Below are 21,290 nucleotides of genomic sequence, written 5' to 3'. Positions count from 1 at the left end.
CTTGGAGTTTAAGATCATATATAGTATGAGTTCATGTAAGAATTAAAAAACAAGTATATGAAAAGTAAAGTAAAAACATACGAACAAGACATAGTCCACGTAGATTCAAGTTAGGGTGAAATTAAAGCTAGAACTTGAATAGTTTGTTACTTCTCTCTTCCTTTACCTGTTGATAAGTTCTTAGAGTTAAGAATTTTATTCATATATGCCCTTGTCTGACTATATATCTTCTGTCTCTGTCTCTGTCTCTCTGGAGAAAAACTAATAGAGGAAATTAAATGAAAGGCTTTATTGCCGTGGGAATTTTTACTCACCACTACCTCTGCCACATTAAAAATATTACAAAGTGGCAAACATACCACAGGAGGGTGCATACAGACTTTTATTTGGAGGAAGAGCACTTACTGATCATTGACTGCAGTAAAAGGGAGCAGACAGTGAAATGTACTCTCAATAACCATTCAGTGGAGAGCTGGGTCTATAGCAGTTCCTCCCCTTGATCAATTCTACCAAACACCATAAACCTTCGTAAGAAAGGAATTCCTAAGTAGAAATAGTTTGTATAAATCTGTGGATGAGCTCTCTTTTCTAATTGCCCACCTTCTCACAAGTACACTCAAAATAGCCTCTTATATTAAGTAACATTTTAAGAATTGCTGAAGGATGCAAAAAATAACAGAAAGTCTATACTATGAAGTTCTTTGCCACTGATTATTATGTAAATTTCAGTGTTTTCATGTTCTTTAAGAAGAAGAATGCAGGCATACAGATTCCCAGATACTACTCAAAAGTAATATAAATGATAAAAAACATCCATGAATAGATATTTGGAAATTCCATTTCTGTCACCTTGCCCCCTTTTTGTTTCTTTACTGTTTTACCCCATTGCCTCGACACTGATTAGAGGCAGCATGCTGTTAAAAATGTTAAAGTTCAAGCCAGAACACTTTGAGTCACTTCTCAGTTTTACCTTTTGTCATTTGCGACCTCCCTGCCTAAATTTCCTCATTGGATTAGAACTCCTATAACAGCGCTGAAAATCAGGTGTTACTTTATAAGCGTAAGTAAAGAGGTTTATGAATAAATAATTAAAAGCCTTGATCTCTATCTTACATAAATTTTAGCAAGTAGAAAGTTTTTAAAAAATTTTTCAGGGCACCTGGGTGGCTCAGTTGGTTAAGCGACTGCCTTCGGCTCAGGTCATGATCCTGGAGTCCCGGGATCGAGTCCCACGTCCGGCTCCCTGCTCGGCGGGGAGTCTGCTTCTCCCTCTGACCCTCCCCCCTCTCATGTTCACTCTCTCTCTAATAAACAAATAAAATCTTTAAAAAAAAATTTTTTTCAACCTTCTCCCCCAAATAGTGAAATATAAGGTTACTTCATTTCAATTTGCAATTTCTGCCATTGCATGTATAACACTAGTTTTTATCTGTGGTCCCAAAAGGTGGACTATATAGTAGATCTGCAGTATTGTATAATGTCTTGATGTGCCATTATCAAAAAAAGAAATAAACGAGGCAGGAATTCTCCATTCTTTCTCCTGTTCTCAGCACGGTTCAAGAATGTAAGAAACAGCACAGTAGCCCTTAGACTTTCTCACTTTTGCTTTGAGAACCTGGAACATCTCTGCCCATGTAAGACATGCTCATTATCATCAGAGACAGTCACAGATTTTTCAGTGAATGTAGTTCTGTCCCAGAGGTTGTACGAGGAGTTATCCCCAGGAGCTGACAGCTTTTGCGTTCTAGGATGACTGACATAGGAGACAGGAATTTTCTGTTTCTATCTATTACTATCCTTTCATGTAATTACTTAAACTTTTTGTCTCCTTTCTTCTTAACCTCTATTCCTCACAGCAAAGTTTCCAAGAACATACTCTGCAAATGTGTCCAAGCCCCCAAAATAAGCCTATGACTTGAATTCTTGAATTCAATTCAGTTTATTTCAATTCAACAAGTATCTGTTGTAACTAAAAGTGACCAGGACACTCTTAATTACCAGGAATCAACTGGTATGAGAGATAAAAATGTTCCCTGATTTCTAGAATTTACTCTTTAGCTGAATTAAATTTTCTAGTGCTGGTTTCCTTGAAATATCAGTGTAATTTGGGACGACATCTGCAGAGAGCTTTTGGGGAGTCAGTTTAGATTTAAATGGCTTAAGCAATAAGATTACTATCCATGATTTAAAAACAAATGTATTTATACTACTTTTCCCCAGCCCTGAGAAAGCATAGCATAAAGAAGAGTCCAGGCTTCAAGGTTAGCAAAATGTGCATTAAAATCTCAGCCATGCTCCATAGCTGAGCATGTTTGACAAATCATTCAACCTTTCAAAACCTGTTTTCTCATCTGTAAAATGGAAGTATTAAATCACATTTACCGTAAAGGTTTTGTGCGGGGTTAAAGGAGTTTATAATGTACGTGTGGTCTCCAGAACACAGTAATGTTTAACAAATAGTATCTGTTCTTGTTCTTACAAACAGTATGAATGATAGTAGGGGAAAAAACCACAATGTACAATTTCAATATCCTTAATCTGTAGATCACAGACTTGTGAAGGGAATTGTCTCAAGATAATAAAGATTTTTCTGTGTTGGTTGGGGAGGAGAGGAATACCTTCTTCCCAAGTACTTTCGGGCCATCAATGCTTTTTACCAGGTGTAGAGCACAGCCCAAAAGATTTTGGGAAAACTGGGGCAGTGCTCAGAAAATTAGTGAGGTGGGGTCCAATGGCCCTTTTGAGCTGTCAGCTGGATGCTAGCACTGCCCATCAAGTCAGGAGTTTCCTCCCTGTGACTCAGTGCAGTGCTCTTGAAATGCTCAGTGAGATTCTAGGGACAGAAAGTGAGCAGTGATGGATGCACAGATCACACTGGCCTAACTAAAGAACATGCCAAAATTCAAATTGTCATCTGAAACTCAATACTGACTTCCCTGTCATTGTGTTAGGAATACCTAACAGCCTAAGCAGAGACTTAGTTGGCTGTTTCACCTCATCTTTGCGTGTGCTATTGCAAAATAAGAAGTTTATTCTTAATCAAGACTTTATTCTGGGTATGTGATGAAACCAATCCTTGAATCAATAAAAAGAAACACAGACCATCTAAATATGTGTCCTGCAGAGTTAAGTATAGGAAGTTTTGCATAAGACTGAAAAAAAAAAACAATTACAATTAAAAATAAGGGGCACCTGGGTGGCTCAGTCAGTTAAGCGTCTGCCTTTGGCTCAGGTCATGATCCCAGGGTCCTGGGATCGAGTCCCACATCAGGCTCCTTGCTCAGCAGGGAGCCTGCTTCTTCCTCTCCCTCTGCCTGCCACTCTGCCTACTTGTGCTCTCTATCTCTCTGTCAAATAAATGAATAAAATCTTTAAAAAAATAAAAGAAATGCCTTTAAAAACAAGTAAATAAAATTAAAAATAAAATAAGAGAGAGAAAGCAACCCCTTCAAACTAATTTTATATCAATATATGGCATCACAAAAACAAATGTACTTTATTATTTTATAAGCTCAGTCATCCTCACATTCTTCCTCCAAATCATCCACTGGAAACTCAAGAGCAAAGCTATTTGAGGAAGATCATAAGCCCCCTTTTCAATCATAGTCTCTATGAACTGACATACTGTGCTCAAAACACAAAGTAAAACAAGGAGGCAAAATGAAAATGAATGATCAGTGTTTTCCAAATTGCTTTTGTAATAATGTCTTATCAATGCAATTTTTAAAACAAAAAGGTGGAATAAATTGAAGAGGTAGAGCAGATCATAAAAAAAAACAAAACCTGAGAGTTTAATAATTTGCTGCTTTTCCTTTAGCCATAGGAAATATACTTTATGTCTACATAAAAACATTCTGATAATAGAGATTACTGCTATGCATTATTCATGTGGCAATGAATTCATACGCTACTTCCACATCAAGTAAATGAAACTAAGCATAAGGAACTAACTTCAAAGTACACTGTATTTTTGGTCTCCAAAGTAATAAAGATCCAGACACTTCCCTTTTAGGGTATTTGTTCTGCACAATTTAGAAAGCGGTAGTTTCTTTCCTTCATTGGCCCTCCACGTGAGAGAGACTAAATCAGAGACCACAGAAAGAGAGATTTCTTTGCACTGATAGTCTCAGGTGTTTAGAACCATTTCTACACTAGTGGTTTCATCAACCTCATGCTACCTAATCCACCCATGTCTTAACAGCTGTGCTACAGAGTCTCCACTTTCGTTACAGTTTGACTACATTTTCCAAAGAAACAACAATCTAGTCAGACATTCCAAAATGAGAAGACTGATCTAGTAAGCATGGACACATTTCCTAAAAATATGTGAAACTCTTACTTGTATGTATCCCAGTCCATACTAAAGGGCACTCCTTTATATCCCACCTGGGCATAGCTCTGGAAGGAATATGTAGTTGTAACTTAATTATTTTTTTGCTAACGATGTCATGAAAACAAAGTAAAATTTAAGGTCATAAATTACAAAAATTTTATCATAATGAAACACTAAAATAAATAGAAAAATAAAGTCAAAGATGTTAAACATTTCCAAAATTTATGAAATGGAATAGGAAGAAAATACAGTTCGATGTTACTATGATGAAGACAAATACGAAATGCAAAAAATCATATGAAGCTAAGGTCCAAGATTAATTACACCAGAAAGAATTGATTAAGGTTTTGATCAGATTTATTGCATATGAAATTGTGCCACTGAAAAAGTCAGGAAGTAAACCATAAAATGTATATTTTTATGTTGAAATGTTGATGTGTAGGACTTAGTATTTTTAATAAAATTTCCTACAAGTGAGCAGTAGGAAGGTTTAAGATCCTGAACAGTAACAGATCGATCCATGTATAGATAAATCAGGAAGATATTTTAGATAATTTTTGTTCATCACAAAGTGCAACTTAGCAGAAATACTCTAAGTCCTTCATAGGCTTTGAGCTAATAATTTAATTTAGACAATTATAGTGAAATGAAAGCTCTAGATGACTGTTCTCAAAATGTAACAGGGGTTCCCTTCTGAAGTCAGCCACTATCAACATTACTATTATATCATTATATTGGAGGAATTAATCAAAGCAATTATACAAGGAAAAAATAGAAATATAAAAATTGGAAAGAAGAGCTGAATTGCCTCTATTTGTAGGTGATATAGTGATAGAACTAAAATTTCAAAAAAAAGAAAAATCTATAAATATGTAAAATAAATAAAAATCTATTAACTTTTATGTATAAAAACAATAACCTCTAGGGTTTTCAAGAGAACCTCTTGAAAGTATGGAAATACATTCCACAAATATAAAGAGCATATGAAGAAGAGTATTCTTTGTATCATTATTTGAAATAGCAAAATGCTGGAAACAAACCAAGAGTGTATTAATAAAGAACTGTTTCAACAAACTACGTAACAATCACAAAATGGAGAACTCTGAAAGTGTAAAACAGAAAGTAATCTCTATGTACAAATATATGGAGATCTCCAGGATAAGTTAGAAAAGAATATGCAGAACAGAGCATATTGTATGCTAATGTCTGTGTCAGAAAGGAAGAGAAATAGGAATGCACACACATATATATAATTAATTTTGCAAAAACTAATATTAGAAGGATATACAAAAAACTAAAAATATTATTATTTATATGGGTTAGGGTAAAAAACTGGAGTGAATATAGATGGAACTCAGTTTTGTCTGTGTACCTTTCAAATGGTTTTGACATTTCAGGCCATTAAATATTTTATATATTTAAAAAGAACAAAATCAAAGTAACAGAAAAGGCCTTTAGTCATTTCCCACATGTAAAATCCAATGATCAGCTTAATGTTTCCTAACTGTCCATTTAAAATAAACCAAGAGCCTAACCTTTCAAGGGATAGAGTAGAAAACATTTCAAACACAAATACCAAGCTAGTACAGATAGTCTGACAACAATAAGTCTAAGGCATTTTTATTGAGAAAAAATATATTGCCTATTTTCATTCCTATTTCTCATAAAAATTAAAGTTATTGGGTATATTTTAAAAATAGTAAACTTTAGAGATCTTAAATATCCAGTTAGATGAGTTTAGAAAAATACATTTATCCCTGCAACTATCAGCCAAATAAATGATATAGCATACATCAATTACCCCTGAGAGTTCCTTCAGTTGAATGGTACTTTCTCTAAGCTAAGGTCCCTAGTACCATATATTAGTATTTCCTCTTCTTGAACTTCATATAAACATATATATTTTTATGTCTATTTTTGCTCATATAATACTTGATATTAATCTTTGTTGTTGTGCATGTCAGTAATTGTGTATAATGCTGCATAGTACTATTTTATATTAATATATCACTACTTGGTTATCCATTTTCTTGTTGATAAAATTTTAAGTGATTTCCAATTTCTGGCTCTGACAACAGTTGTTATGAACATATTTTTAGATGTCTTTTTGTGAACATATGTTTTTGTTCTACTGAGTGAATACTTAGAAGTAGAAATTGACATCAGATGGTTACTGTATGCTTATTGGTCAAAGAATACAAACTTCCAGTTATAAGATGAAAAAGTTCTGGGGAACTAATACAGAGCATGGTGAATATAGTTAACAATACTGTATTATATACTTGAAAGTTGCTAAGAAAGTAGATCTTTAATGTTCTCTCTGCCCCCCCCCCAAAAAAAGTAGTTATGTAAAGTGATAGATGTGCTAACTAATTTTATTGTGGTAATCATTTTGCAATACATGCATGCATCAAATCATCACATTATACACCTTAAATTTATGCAATATGTCAACTGTGTATCAATAAAACTGGGGGAAAGGAAAGTAAAACCTGTGTGTGTATGTATATGTTTGTATGTGTATGTGTATGTTTTACTTTCCTTTTCCCCAGTTATACTGATACACACACACACACACACACACGAAAGCACCCAAGAGATATCCAAAATTCTTGTATCATTTTTCATTCCCACCAGCAAAGTATGGGAGTGTAAATACTCTGTATCCTTACCGACAACAGTTGGTCCTGTCAGCCTTTTTAATTTTAGCAATTCTAGTGTGTGGCTGTATTTCACTTTGTTTTAATCTGCAAATAACTGATTACATGCTATAGAACACTTATTTTGTGCTTATTGGCCAGTTGTTAATCTTTGAAATCTGTTGAAGTCTTTTTCTCATCTTAATTGTGTTGTGTTTTCATAACTGATTTGTAGGAGTTCTTTACATAGTCCAGATCAAAGTCCTTTATCAAGTATATGTAATATGAATAGTTTATTCATGCCTTACCTCTTTAATTCTCTTACAGTATTCTTCTGAAGAGTAGGATTTTTGTTTAACAAAGTCTCATTTATCATTTTGTTTTCTTTTATGGCTAAGGCAATCTGGGCCTTTTCCATTAAATCTCTGCCTATCCCAAGGTCCAGAAAATATTTTCCTATATTTTCTTCTAGAAACTGTTGAGTTCACAGTTTGATAGTTAGTCTATGTGCCACCTAAAATTGATGTTTGTGTATGGCATGAGATTAGGATCAAGCTTTTTTTTTTCAATATAGATTTCCAGTTTTCTAGGTCCAGTGGTTGAAAGAATTTTCCTTTCCCCATTACATTACAATTGTGCCTATGCTGAAAATCAATTGACCATATATATGTGTGTGGGGCTATTTCTGGACTCTATTTCATTGTTTCGGGTATTTGTTATCACACCTACACTGTGCCATCCTAATCAACGTAGTTTTAAAGTAAATAACACTGTGCCATTGTATTAGCCACTGTCCACCCAGAATGATGAGCAAATTAGGTGGGAGATGTTTCTCTTTAAACTTCCAAGCCTCTCTGATATGTATGAAATGACACTAAAAGAGGGTACAGGATAACGAATGACAACAAAGCCTTGGAGACAAATGGATCTGAATTTGAGTCCTACCACACAGCAATGACTTTTATGCTCTTTAAATGTTGTTTTCCTCAGCTAAGAAAATAGGGATCATACTATCTATTGCATAAACTTTTTGTAGGGTTTAATAAGATACTGCAAGTAAAGCACTCAGTGAAGTACCTGACATATAGAGAAAACCTACAATAACATAGCTAGCTTTATAACACTCTTCAGAGAAAGTGAGGGCAAAGGATTCTTTGTAGAAATTCAAAATATGGAGACAATTTTGAGTGACTCCCCTATTATTTTTTCAGAGTAGCAATTTCTCTCTTCAGAACATATTATCAATTATTTATAATGTACTATTTTTCCTGTCTGTGATAGAATGTTACATTTTATGCATTACTAATCATTAATGATTGCTGTTAATATAATAATTACACACATTCATTTTTTTCATCATATTGACAAAAGGTAAGAACTTTGCTATTTGTGCACATATCTTTTAAATGTTTTCTCTGAATTTCCCAGCATTATAAATGAAACAAGCATGCACATCTTTATCAGGAAGAAACAGAGCAATGTTACTCAGAGCATATTCCCAATAGGATTACTCTTTCATTACTATGTAATTAACCCCACATTGAGAATTCTATAGTGAATTCTTCTGCAGCAGCAAATTAAACATTTGACTTGCAGACTATTATGTTTCTGTAAAAATGTCATGTCAGCAGAAAATAGGTGAAGCAATATTGGGGAGCTTTCAGAGAAGTTTTCAATGAAGCCAGAAGATTTGCCTTGGGAGAAAATACTCTCTATATTCAAAGGCCTCACTAAATCTCTAGCACAAAATCCATCAAAATCTAATAAAGTAGCTTCATTAGCAATGATCATCACCTTATTAAAAATTCACTGGTTGGCAAAGGTACTGATGGGATGCTAATGCATCATTTTAAGCATAAAGGAACATTATTGTAATGCTCATTAAGGTGAGCTCTGCAGAAGTCAAATCTGTAGTAAACAAATTTGATATCTTTAAAAAATACAAACTCCCATTTACTAATAAAGCAGCATCCTACATTGCATATTTTTCTAGGAATCTGTAACTCATATCTAAAACTGACTTCAAGGTGACCATTTTGATATAATCAAAACATACATTTCCTGATCAAAAGTCCGTACAAGAATTTTCATAAAAAGGCCAATTTTAGGAAAACAACCCAAAATGAGCAAACTCAGTGTCAACTTGTGATACTAAAATTCTCTTCCACAGAAGATGAGATTTCCAATGGACATTGAAATATTTATAATGCCCACTGTATATTGACAATTCATTACATACACTGTATATAGAACCCAACAGAATAGAAGGGATGTCTATTCTAAATCTTCCTCACATTCGTTGAGAGCCTAAACAGTGGTGAAACATTGATGCTAGTTGGCTGAAGGGATTGGTAAAAAATACAGAGCCTACAGTTCCTGAGTCAATCATTGATATGTGATCCTGGAATATGCCTGGGGAAAAATGGAAGTGGGTGGGCTTCCTACACTAATCATCTGCATTACCAAAGCCACTATTTTATGGATATGAGTGTCCTTCACCTTCTAATATAATGCTGCTACAGCTTAAAAAGACAGGTATAACCCAACTTCCCACCTATAACGGCCTTTCACAAGACATGCTTTTAAAATTTTCCTATTTATTTCAATGCTCTTAACAGGCTGCACTGCAACTTGGCTGAAATTGGGCTGCAGCATCTACTAATTGACAGTCTTAGTTTTATGAAGTAAGGCAACAAGAGATGGTGTGCTTCCTTCCCAATTAAACATAATTCAATCCCCAGAGACATTGCTCCATTATTGTTCCAGTGTTTAACTACAGTATTTTTAAAAAGGAAGGAGAACAATTGGATTTAAGCAAAGTAGAAGTTCCTGGCAATTTGAATCAGGGTCTTCAGCAGTATTTTGATGAGACATGAAAAACGGAAGTGGTCGTTTCAGGGTTGTCGTTTGTATGAAATAAAAGTCTATATTCAATGGCCATATATTTATTTATTGTTCAGGAAACAAACCAAACTACTTAGAGCCCAACTAGGAAAATTAGACAGGATTTTACATCCTTCACAAACCATTCACTAACAAAACTATTTGTCCTGAAAAGGAAATATAGACCATGTGACCCTCTTCTAACCAAAAAGCCTTGAATACATATAATATGCACTGGATCATATTTAATAACCTAGAAACTACTTAGAGAGGAATTAGTCCTTCTCTTCAGACAACATTTAATAAATTGCTTAGATTTAATAAATGTTTAAAACATTTGCCCCAGAAATTTGATGTGCCATTTTCAACAGTGGAATCTTTAAAAACTTTCTAGCTCACTAGTTTTTAAATATATTAGCTGTCCAGCTAATTATTCAATATGTTATCAGGGTGATCTTGGGGTTTTTACAAAGAAAAAGCCATATGCTGAAGTGCTGAGACATCTACTAAAGAGAAGGAATCTCTTTGCAATTAAAAACTTCAAGGCAAATGACTTGGCAAATGTTAACAAGAACAAAGTATATCACTAGTGATTAGTTCTACATATTTTAATTAACACAGTGGACCAGAGGAAAATCAAAATCAAATTTAGTCATATGTGTGTTTGTCACCTTCTCCAAGAAATGAGGATATAACTTAAACATTATGTGGCCTTACTTTATCCCATTTTATAATAGTGGACTCTTACTAAATGCTTGGTCTTAAAATAGAACCTTGAAGTCTGTCCTTAATAACATGCAAAATTTGCATAATTAAAAGAATCTGAAATTTTGTCCGGGTGAGAAATACATTGCTATAATTCTTTAAAATCTACAGTATTCTTAAATTGCCTTTTTAAAATCAAATAAATGAAACCACAAGAAAGCTTAAAAGGTTCTGATATAAATAATATATCTCTTTCAACTGATTATAGGTTCATTGTGCTCACCATTAAAATGCTGATCTTGACGTGAACAATATTCTTAAATGTGAAATATTCCTAAAGTAAAATATATCATTTAGAGATTAGTAGTTCTAAATTCTATTTTCATTTTTATTTTTTAGTTTTCAGTTTTACAACCGTCTAACCACAAACTGAATTATCAGAATTATATATTAAACATTCAATATTGTCCCAGATATTGAAAGAACAATGCCGTGGATACAAACTCATGACTTTTCCTGGAGGCAAAAAATCTGCTTCATTTGCCCTGTTTGGACAGTTAGACTTGTGTTTATCTGGCTTCAGGAAATGGTATACAAAACCACTCTTCTGAGGTGCTTACACTTCACACCTTGATTTTCAGAAGTGGAAACCAGTCTTGGCGCCTCTTCCCTATGAGATTTGTTTCCTAGTCTATTGCCAAAAATAAAACTATATTGCTGAGAGACCATGGTCACTGCTAGGTGAGCATGGACAACATATTTGAGAGCTGCTTAACATACAGAGGGGAACAATTCTTACTTCTCTGTGAAACTCCACTGGGAAACCAGCACACAGGCAATTTTTCTCTCTCTACTCATTCTGATCAAGGACACATAAAGACTTTTGTTCTCTTCTAAATATAGAATGTCTTCCCTTTCTCTCAGGTATTGCTGCCAAGATTTCTAGTTGCCTGCCCAGTATATGCTCTCTGTTTTCTTCCTTACTATAGCACCCTAATTTGGTTTTGGGATAGCAAAGTGCCCAGCTGAAATGCACAATTGTCTAGTCTCATTTGGAAATAAGAGAGGCCATGTGACACCATTCTGGTCAAAAAGATGTAAACAGAAGTCACTGGGTACGGCTCTGAAGGGAGACTGCTGGGAAGTTTCTTGCTCTTCACTCTTGATTCTTTCTTTTGCTTTGATTTTGGACATGGAGGTTACAGCTGTAGTCTCTTTTAACCATGAAAAATGACCAATAGCATCTCAGAGTTTGAGTCTCTAAAACATAAAATACTGACACACAGAAAGCACAATGATGCCTACTCGTGGCTTTATTTGGTAGGATCACTGTTTGGGGGTTTTCTGTGATATGTGCTCAGTGCAAATCCTAACTCATATGGATAAAATTCATTAAAGAACTGAATTAATCCTCTCCCTGCCCCTACCTGTCCCCAACCTCCAGGCTTTGAAAAGTCACCTGGAGACTTTCATTACGTCCTCTCCTCCTTCCGATTCTCATTCATACTTTTACTCTTCCTCTCTGGTCACACCTGACAGTTTCACCATTCACGCTTACTGCAGTTAAAAGTCAAAACGTTTATAATAGGAAAAATGAGGAAAGTAAAATTAGCAGCATTAAATTAAAAGGGATTTATAAGAGTTGGGAAAGAAATAACAAAAAAAATAAAAATGAGATAAATACCTTACTTATATTCCTTTTACAATAAATTAACACAAGAGTATGACTCCAACTTCTAGAAAGATAGAGCTTAAGTACATAAATATCAGTGACTAACAAGGGCCCTAACAATAGCCCACTCAGCACCAGCAAAGTAACGTCGAGTAATCTACAGTATGCATCGGTGCATGCACACATACACATCCACTGACCCATATGCCCCTGCCAAATTTAAGCCTGAGACCAGGAAGGAGTGCAATAAAAACTAATTTTTTTTTTAATATTTTAATGAGATTTTTAAAATCCTTGTGGGGGGAAATACTGACACACAGAAAGCACAATGTTGCCTATTTAAAGTTAATTATGATACAGGTCTATGGTATTCTAAATAAGATCATAATCTTATTTTTAAAATGGTCTAATTCACTAAACAAATGATTTCAGGAAGCACAATAGAGTTAGCCAATAATTTCTTTAGGAAATTGGATATTTGTAAACATTGGAAAATAAAACTTACAGATTTCCTTTATTCCATTGGAGGGCTGAGCTATAATACGAGCCATTTTGAAAAGAGTTTTAAAATTAAGTATTTCTGGAGGCTGTGTCATTTGGATAAAAATAAGTTTATAGGAGCGGCATCATATGACTGGACTTAATCCATTGGGAAGTCAAATGAGACAGCATAATTTAAGTGTGACAAGATTTAGAAATGAGGTTCTTGTCCTCATTCATAAAAAACTAAAATTTTAATAACTTAGTATCTAATTTTAGGCATATCATTAACAAAGTAGAATCCATTATCTCTGTTTTCTCACTTGTGACTTCAGGAGAAAGTTAATTTAAGTTTTTTATTTTCAACGACTTTTAAAATAGTATAAAAAAAGGAAGTAACATTTGAAGAAAATTTTCTTGTTTTCAATTTTCATTCTATAGAAATTTGAAAGAATATATACAATGGTGAAATCATTCTCTACGGTAAGCCAAGTAGGATGGTTATCTAGTGCTATAAACCAAGAGATTTATTATTTCACACAGAATTTGAAGAGAAACCCCAATTAGAATAATATGAAAGTTTACATAGAACATATCACTTAATTTTTGGCATAATATTTATTTTCTGTTCATAAGTGATAGAGAGGGACACCCTTGAATTTAAAAAACAAAAAGGAGATTAGATTGGCTATGGACAGATTTCACCATCTTTAATTTCTTCCTTTCATCTATTTCCTTCTTTTTTTTTTATAAAACCTCTTTCATTCAGGGTGCCTACAGGTGGCTCAGTTGGTTAAATATCCAACTTTTGATGTTGGCTCAGGTCATGATCTCAGGGTCCTGGGATGGGGGTGCCCACAGCGAGCCCCTGCGGGGAGCCCACCTTTGGGCTCCACTCTCAGAGGGGAGTCTGTTTGTCCCTCTCCCTCTCCCTCTGCCCCTACCCTCCTTTGTGCTTGTGCAAGAACTCTCTTTTTCACAAATAAATAAATAACATCTTTTTAAAAATAAAATAAAAAATGAAACCTCTTTCCTTCGTAACTGCTGCTTCATTGAACACTTAATTTTTTCTAGTTCTTTTTCTTCCAAAGCCCAAATCCTCCTTAAGACCACCATGCATAGGGGCGCCTGGGTGGCTCAGTCGTTAAGCGTCTGCCTTGGGCTCAGGTCATGATCCCAGGGTCCTGGGATCGAGCCCCGCATCGAGCTCCCTGCTCCAGGGGAAGCCTGCTTCTCCCTCTCCCACTCCCCCTGCTTGTGTTCCCTCTCTCGCTGTCAAATAAATAAATAAAATCTTAAAAAAAAAAAAAAAAAAGACCATCATGCATATGCAGACAGTTTGTACTTTGCACAAAGGTGCTCAGTTGAAGGGGCAAATCCCTAGAGAAAACTGACTTCACAAACTGCCCACAAAGCTGTGAAAGGCAATGTCTGTTCAGGGGAAGAAAAGGAGGAAGGCTGAAAGGAACCTTTTGCTCACCAATCCCTGAACTTCGAGGCTGTATCTGTCAAGGATGAGGGTCAACTTTTTTTAAATTCATAAGATTTCTTGTACCCTAGAAGCAGCCCTAGTATTAAATGTTGCTACTCTCACTACAAATGTTTCTAACATTTTCAGTGGAGTGGTAACTCTTAAAGTAAATTGCAACACTGTAAGGTATGGGTCAATAATGTGGAAATACAAGGTCAATTTTGTGTGTGTAGAGCTGAAAAAATATAGCAGAAGACATAGCAGCACTTAATATCTGACCTATTCACAAGGGAATCAATGATGAGCCTTCTTTGAGATCTTTCCCAGTGAACCAGACCATTAAGGAATAGTGACTTGGAGAATGTGAGCAATTAATAATGACTGCTAAACTTCTTTTGTAACTTCACCCAGAGTCACACATTACATGGACTTTTAATTTTCCAGTATAGAACGACACACAAGTCCTACATGAATTTGTAAGATGCAACATTAGTGAAATTTTAATAATGCCTAATCAATTATAAAATAAAGGGAAATCAGATTATTTAAATTCATGAATAGTCCTCAGTACCACATTTTTAATGCTTGAAAGAAAACCATGTAATGTGACCAAAAAACATCCAGGTTGAGTTTTCTTGAAATGTATGATCTTATAATTCTAAAAGAATTCACAAAAGAATCAAAAGTTTTTAATGATATAATTGTTTTTACATATAGAACACTTATACACAAATATTAACTTTATAAGTAAGTAAAAACTGTATCTCTCAGTGTTTCACAATCAAATTAGTTTGTCTGTGGCTAGCCAAAGGGCAGATGGCTATCCTTCAAAACCTCTAGGAAATGGGTGCCTGGGTGGCTCAGTCAGTTGAGTATCCAGCTCTTGATTTTGGCTCAGGTCATGATCTCAGTGTCCCAGGATTGAACATCGGGCTCTGCCCTTAGCTGGGGGTCTGCTTAAGGACTCTCTCTCTCTCTCTCTATCCCTCTGCTCCTTCCCCCACTTGCTCACTTTCTCTAAAATAAATAAATAAATCTTTAAAATAAATAAAGAAGGGGCACCTGGGTGGCTCAGTCGTTAAGCATCTGCCTTCAGCTCAGGTCATGATCCCAGGGTCCTGGGATCGAGTCCCGCATCAGGCTCCCTGCTGGGCAGGGGGCCTGCTTCTCCCTCTCCCACTCCCCCTGCTTGTGTTCCCTCTCTTGCTGTGTGTCTCTCTGTCAAATAAATAAATAAAATCTTTAAAAAAATAAATTAAAATAAAATAAAATAAATAAATAAAACCTCTATGAAAGCCACCTCTTGGAAAGGAAATGCTGGTAACCCTATATTCCATTCCGAACTGACTCCTTTTGCATTGAGAGCTACAACCCTTCAACTAAAGAAGTACTAGGTCAAGTGTCCCTCAGCCTGTAATTAAGATGCCAATGCATAAAAGGTAAACAGTAATGACAGTGGCGTCTAGAACAATGGTTCTTAACCTTATCAAGTCCAACCCTTCATTTGTATAAATAAATATTTTTTAACTCCCTTTTTATAAACCTGAAATATAAGTCATTAAAATACAATCTACCTGTGTGCAAAATTTATACATGAATCATTTTAATATGAAAAAGGAAAGTGATTTATACTGACAATACATATTTCAATACGGAAATACCATAGGACTATCACACTAGAGGACATAACAGTCAGATATTTTACTTACACCTAGAACCACCATGACTAGAACAGCAACAAATGCAGACTGATACAAATGTGTTGTTTTGCCACTCAAATACCATGAGCAGCATTATTTGAGATTTTCTGACGTGGTGAACACTCATACTAATGATCCTATTTCTTTCCTCCATGCACACAGTAGTTGCATGTGGAAAATTAGTGCATATTAAAACCATGTCATATACTTTGAATTTATATTCAAATTCTAGTTAGGTTCTAGATTCAGATACTTGTAGAGAGATTTTTCTTCTGCTTGAATCTCATAGGCACTGGCAGGTGGGGAATTCTGTGGGGGTAGGCCTGACATGCAGATTGCCAAGTGTAGCAATTCTAGTCTCTACCCTCTCCAGGTCAATAGACACCAGGCTCTGCATTATAACCAAGAAAAACACCACAGCAGATTTCCAAAACGCTTTTTGGTTCTGCTTTCTTGGAGACTCTCTCCATCAAGGAGAGGAGAAAGGGAGTACCAATTCTCCTTTCCTCTCCTCAGTTACTTCTGATGTAAAGACAAAGCCACATGAGGTGATTTAAATGAAGATTCCTTAGCAACAAAATACTGCTTTCCCCTGTCAAGAACTGAAATCATAGCTCTTATTAAATATCCAAGAGAAACTTAATGGGAGATGTTATTGGTCCTTCAGATTTCCCATCCCCAAATTAAAACACCCAAGGGAATGGATATTTTAATTGATAGGAATGATAAGAGTCAATAAGTGAGAATACTATTTCAAACACGCTGTCCTGCTATCTACCCAATTATTTCCCAGATCACAACGACATGGTTCTGAAACTTTAGTCACCACAGACATTAGACACTTCAGGACAGAGAAATGAGACAGCAAACTGATGCAGTAAATATGGTGGGGGGTGGTATTAGTTGTAGATAATTAGAAGGCCAAATGAGGACACTAGAGGTCTTTTTAGAAACAACTTTTAAGGGCGTCAGAGGAGGAATGGAAGGGAGAGAGAGGTTTGAATACATCAAAAGCATACTCCTACACTTTGTCAAGGAATTCAATACTATTGTCAGTCTCCTTTGCCAAATCTCCCTCTTGGTATGATTCCCTTTTCCACGCATGATGGGGAAAGATCATGTCAGTGTCTTGAGTCATTGAACAGGAAGTGGTCTCTGCCATCAATCCTGGATCTGTACCAGAACGCTCTACTTCTTTATCTATCCTTTGACATCACAGGGAATGCCTCATTTTCTCTTTTCTAGTTCATTTGCTATAGTGAGTTGTCTACAAACCAAATTTTTGGAATGGGCTTTTCTTCAGCAATAGAAAAAGCTAACTCTACTTAGGTATACTCTGAGACAAAGCTGGCAGTCAACCAAATTAAAGAGTGGTAGGGAGACAGGTGTGAAAGTATTGCATCTGATAGAGTGATACCCTGCAGCTGGGCAGACATTCCCACAAAGAGCTAGAGCCAATCAGAATGCTAAATCCCTAAAACCATTTGCAAATTTCATATTAATTTTACACAAAGATTATGAAAAAAGAACTGACATTCATTGTGCCATTTGCTGCAAAATGTACTTGAATATACATCATCTTGTTTCTTCTTCTTCACAGTAAACTCGAGTAGGTATTATTACAATTATGTTACAAATGAGAAGACGGATGTTTGTGGACATTAGAAAACATTTTTAATTCCACAGACTACTTTAAGAGTCCCTTAGTTGGATCTGGGGCTAACACAAAATCTATTACATTTATACAACAAATCAATATTTTAAAAATAACTGACAGACTGGATGAAGTGTGTGTGTTGATAAAAATGAATGAAAAACTTAAATGCCACTCATAGAATTTTAAAAAAAAGTTAATTATAAGTCCAGAAGAAACTCTAAGTGTGTAAGTTTTGTTGCAAAAGAAGTTTAATGCACATTCAAATACAGAAAGACCTACCCTAATCTTTCTTAATGGTTTAGAAATCTTTTTAAATTTAGAAGACAATGGTCAAAAGAGAAATTTCAGCATCAACTGGATGAAAGAGCAAACTGCAGTGGTCTTAAGCCATTTAGTGCTGAAAAAGCAGCTCCACAGACCTGTTTGGTGACTGAAATAATAATCAAATGTTATATTTAATAAATGTGTACAGTCACAGTCCTAAGTACTCAGGATAATTTTACACTGTATTTGGGTTAAGAAGGCATCGGATATGTAAGTCATTCACACATGTGCTTTTTAAAGTTTTTTTCATTATGTTACTTGGATAAGGTGAGTTTTATTTATAAAGAAATTTCAACTACATAAGCAACAAAGTTCCTCATAATGTAGGCTAAGTAACATGTTACAAGGCACATCATAAGGCACACTATTTTTTAGCCAAATTGAAAATGGAATCCAAGACCTGGGTGTTTAAAGGTTTTACTTCTCACTCTTCTTCCCCAGTTTCCTTAACAGGCATGAAGAATTTTTCATCCATACTGTTCAACATCTCAGCTCATCTCATGGCCACTTTCATTATTCAATAATTTACAAAGTTAAGAGCAGCAGGGGCGCCTGGGTGGCTCAGTCCCTTAAGCACCTGCCTTCTGCTCAGGTCATGATCCCAGGGTCCTGAGATCAAGCCCTACATCAGGCTCCCTGCTCAGTGGGGAGTGTGAGTCTTCCTCTTCCTTTTCCTCAGCTCCTCCCCCCACTTATGCACACACACTCTCTCTGCCCTTCTCAAATAAATAAATAAAATCTTTTTTAAAAAAGTTAATAGCAGCATCACAAGATCACTTTTATAAAAACTATATAGTAACAAATTAAGCTCTCAATATCAACAAGAAAACAACAGGAAAAATCAAGTTATTAAAAAACTTTGAGATGTAAACATGAATGTGCCTAATAAATAAAATTGAGGTGGACTACCAACATTTCTGCATTCCTCAGACCTTCCATACCACTTCAAAATTCAATGCACAAAATATACTATATTTTTCACAGAGTAAAGAAAGTTGGAAAATATCATTCCAACACCTATTTTCTCATAGAACTCCCAGAAGAAAAATGCTAAAATGACAATGTGACATTTGTCATCAATTTATAGCTAAAGTTTTACAGTTTGAAAACTTGAGGATGTTTATTCTCTTAGGATGCTTTTCTTAAATTATGCCACATATCAGGCTTTAGCTTTAGGTTAAGATTTAGTTTTAGGTTGAGAAGGTATCGGAATATATTTTGTAAAAACAAAATTTCACTGAAAAAAATTTAAGCATAATTTGCAAAAGAAGTTTCCCCTCTATTAATATAGTTAACTATGGTGTTAAGAAGAAATTACTAGTTAATCTTTTATTAATCTTTTAAGGAATTATATATTTAGGTATAATGTGGGCTTTCCTCACTTAATTTTTACAATTTACTTTTAAATTTAAATTTAATTTAAAATTACTTAATTTAAATTGTAACTGCATGTTAAAAAAGTATCCTTGGTCCTATTTTTTGGCAAACTAAGTTATGGTACACAAGAATTGTCATTTTTTTTTTTAAGATTTATTTATTTATTTGAGAGAGTGAGAATGAGAGAGAGAGAGAGAGAGTACATGACAGGGGGAGGGTTAGAGGGAGAAGCAGGCTCCTTGCTGAGCAGGGAGCCCGATGCGGGACTCGATCCAGGGACTCCAGGATCATGACCTGAGCCGAAGGCAGTCGCTTAACCAACTGAGCCACCCAGGCGCCCCTCATTTTTTTTTTTTTTTTGTAAAAAAACTCTTCCATGAGTGTTTCTGTAAAATTTGAAGCCTTAAAAAGTCATCTATATTTTTATCTTTTGTAGACTCCTAATAACAACTTTAAAATAACTTCAATTAGTATTTTAATGGTACAGAGTAAGCAACAGGCTCACATTCTTCTTCCAAGTACTAAGTACTGCTTTATGTGTAGCAGAAGAGAAAAAGGATGAATGGAAAAAGAAGTTGTGGTACATATACACAATGGAATATTACTCAGCCATCAAAAAGAATGAAATCTTACCGTTTGCAACAATATGGATGGAGCTAGAGTATATTATGCTAAGTGAGATAAGTCAGTCAGAGAAAAACAAATACCACATGATTTCACTCATATGTGGAATTTAAGAAATGAAATAGATGAACACAGGGGAAAAAAAGACAGAGGCAAACCATAAAACAGACTCTTAACTAAAGAGAACAAACTGAGGGTTGCTGGAGGGAGGTGGGTGGGGTGATAGTCTAATTGGGTGATGGGCATTAAAGAAAGCACTTGTGATAAGCATTGGGCGTTATGTGTAAGTGATGAATCACTAAGTTATACTCCTGGAACTAACATTACATTGCATGTTAACTAACTGGAATTTAAATAAAAACTTGAAACTAAAAAAAAGATGCCAAAAACATTTTAAGAAAAAAAAAGTCCCACTATGCTCTTGAAGATGAATGAAACATTTCTTTGTGTGGCAGTTAAGTAGGTATTTAAATAATGCATTACCTTTTCCAGAACCATAGATGATGGCCTGATAGAATGTTTAAGATCATATTTTTATTTTTTTATTTTTTTATTTTTTTTTAAGATTTTATTTATTTATTTGAGACAGAGAGAATGAGAGACAGAGAGCATGAGAGGGAGGAGGGTCAGAGGGAGAAGCAGACTCCCCGCCGAGCAGGGAGCCCGATGCGGGACTCGATCCCGGGACTCCAGGATCATGACCTGAGCCGAAGGCAGTCGCCCAACCGACTGAGCCACCCAGGCGCCCCTAAGATCATATTTTTAGAGCAACTTCACGACTGAAAAATATTCCATTATTTACTAGTTTGTCTTAAAAAAAGAACAGTTTCCAGCAAATCAAAATGTAACATTCGTACTGCAGAGTGTAGAAGTATATTAGTTCTGCTGGTACCAGACTTGATAAAGGATGCTCCAAGTTAATAACGTTAGGAAACACCTGATACAAACGACTAACTGGGTAATTGGTACAGGCTGCTCAAGCTTGTATCTAATATTTTCCCCATTTCAAGTTTGAAAATTTGTTTTTCCTATCATAATCACTTGTAAGTTCCATGATGAGTAAGAGCCATGTAGAGTAAACCGCACAGCACAGTACTAAAATGTTTCACCCGCTCATTGTGCCGGGGTTCATAAAATTCACCATGAGCAGTGAGTCTGCTATTCTGACACATCAAGCAGACCACAGCCATGTAAATTAACGTACACCCAACAGTTGAAATCAAATTGCTGGATCTTAAATGAAAGTGCTGTCCTGGAGGATAAACAAGTGTGAGCCTCTCAACTGCCACCACCTGCTCCCAAGTTTAGGAAATTAGCACAAGTGGGCATTATTAATGTTCCTCCGGAAGGCCTGTCTGATCTCACACACACACACACACACACACACACACACACACACCCTCCCCCAGCCAAACTAGACCCTGT

The 21,290-nt window shown here is 35.4% G+C and overlaps 1 long non-coding RNA gene across 1 annotated transcript in view; it reads right to left on the bottom strand.

Moving 5' to 3' along the window:
- Positions 1 to 12,916, bottom strand: part of LOC118021216 — a 117,567-nt gene extending 104,651 nt beyond the window's left edge. Inside the window, exon 1 of the long non-coding RNA XR_004682136.1 lies at positions 12,738 to 12,916. This is a non-coding gene — a long non-coding RNA (uncharacterized LOC118021216). The remainder of the gene's footprint in view (positions 1 to 12,737) is intronic.
- Between the last annotated feature and the right edge of the window lie 8,374 nt (positions 12,917 to 21,290).

This window comes from Mirounga leonina, unplaced genomic scaffold (genome assembly GCF_011800145.1).
Source record: "Mirounga leonina isolate KUSES-001 unplaced genomic scaffold, KU_Mleo_1.0 Mir_174, whole genome shotgun sequence".
Taxonomy (NCBI): Eukaryota; Metazoa; Chordata; class Mammalia; order Carnivora; family Phocidae; genus Mirounga; species Mirounga leonina.
This window is presented reverse-complemented; position numbering and strand designations above follow the sequence as displayed.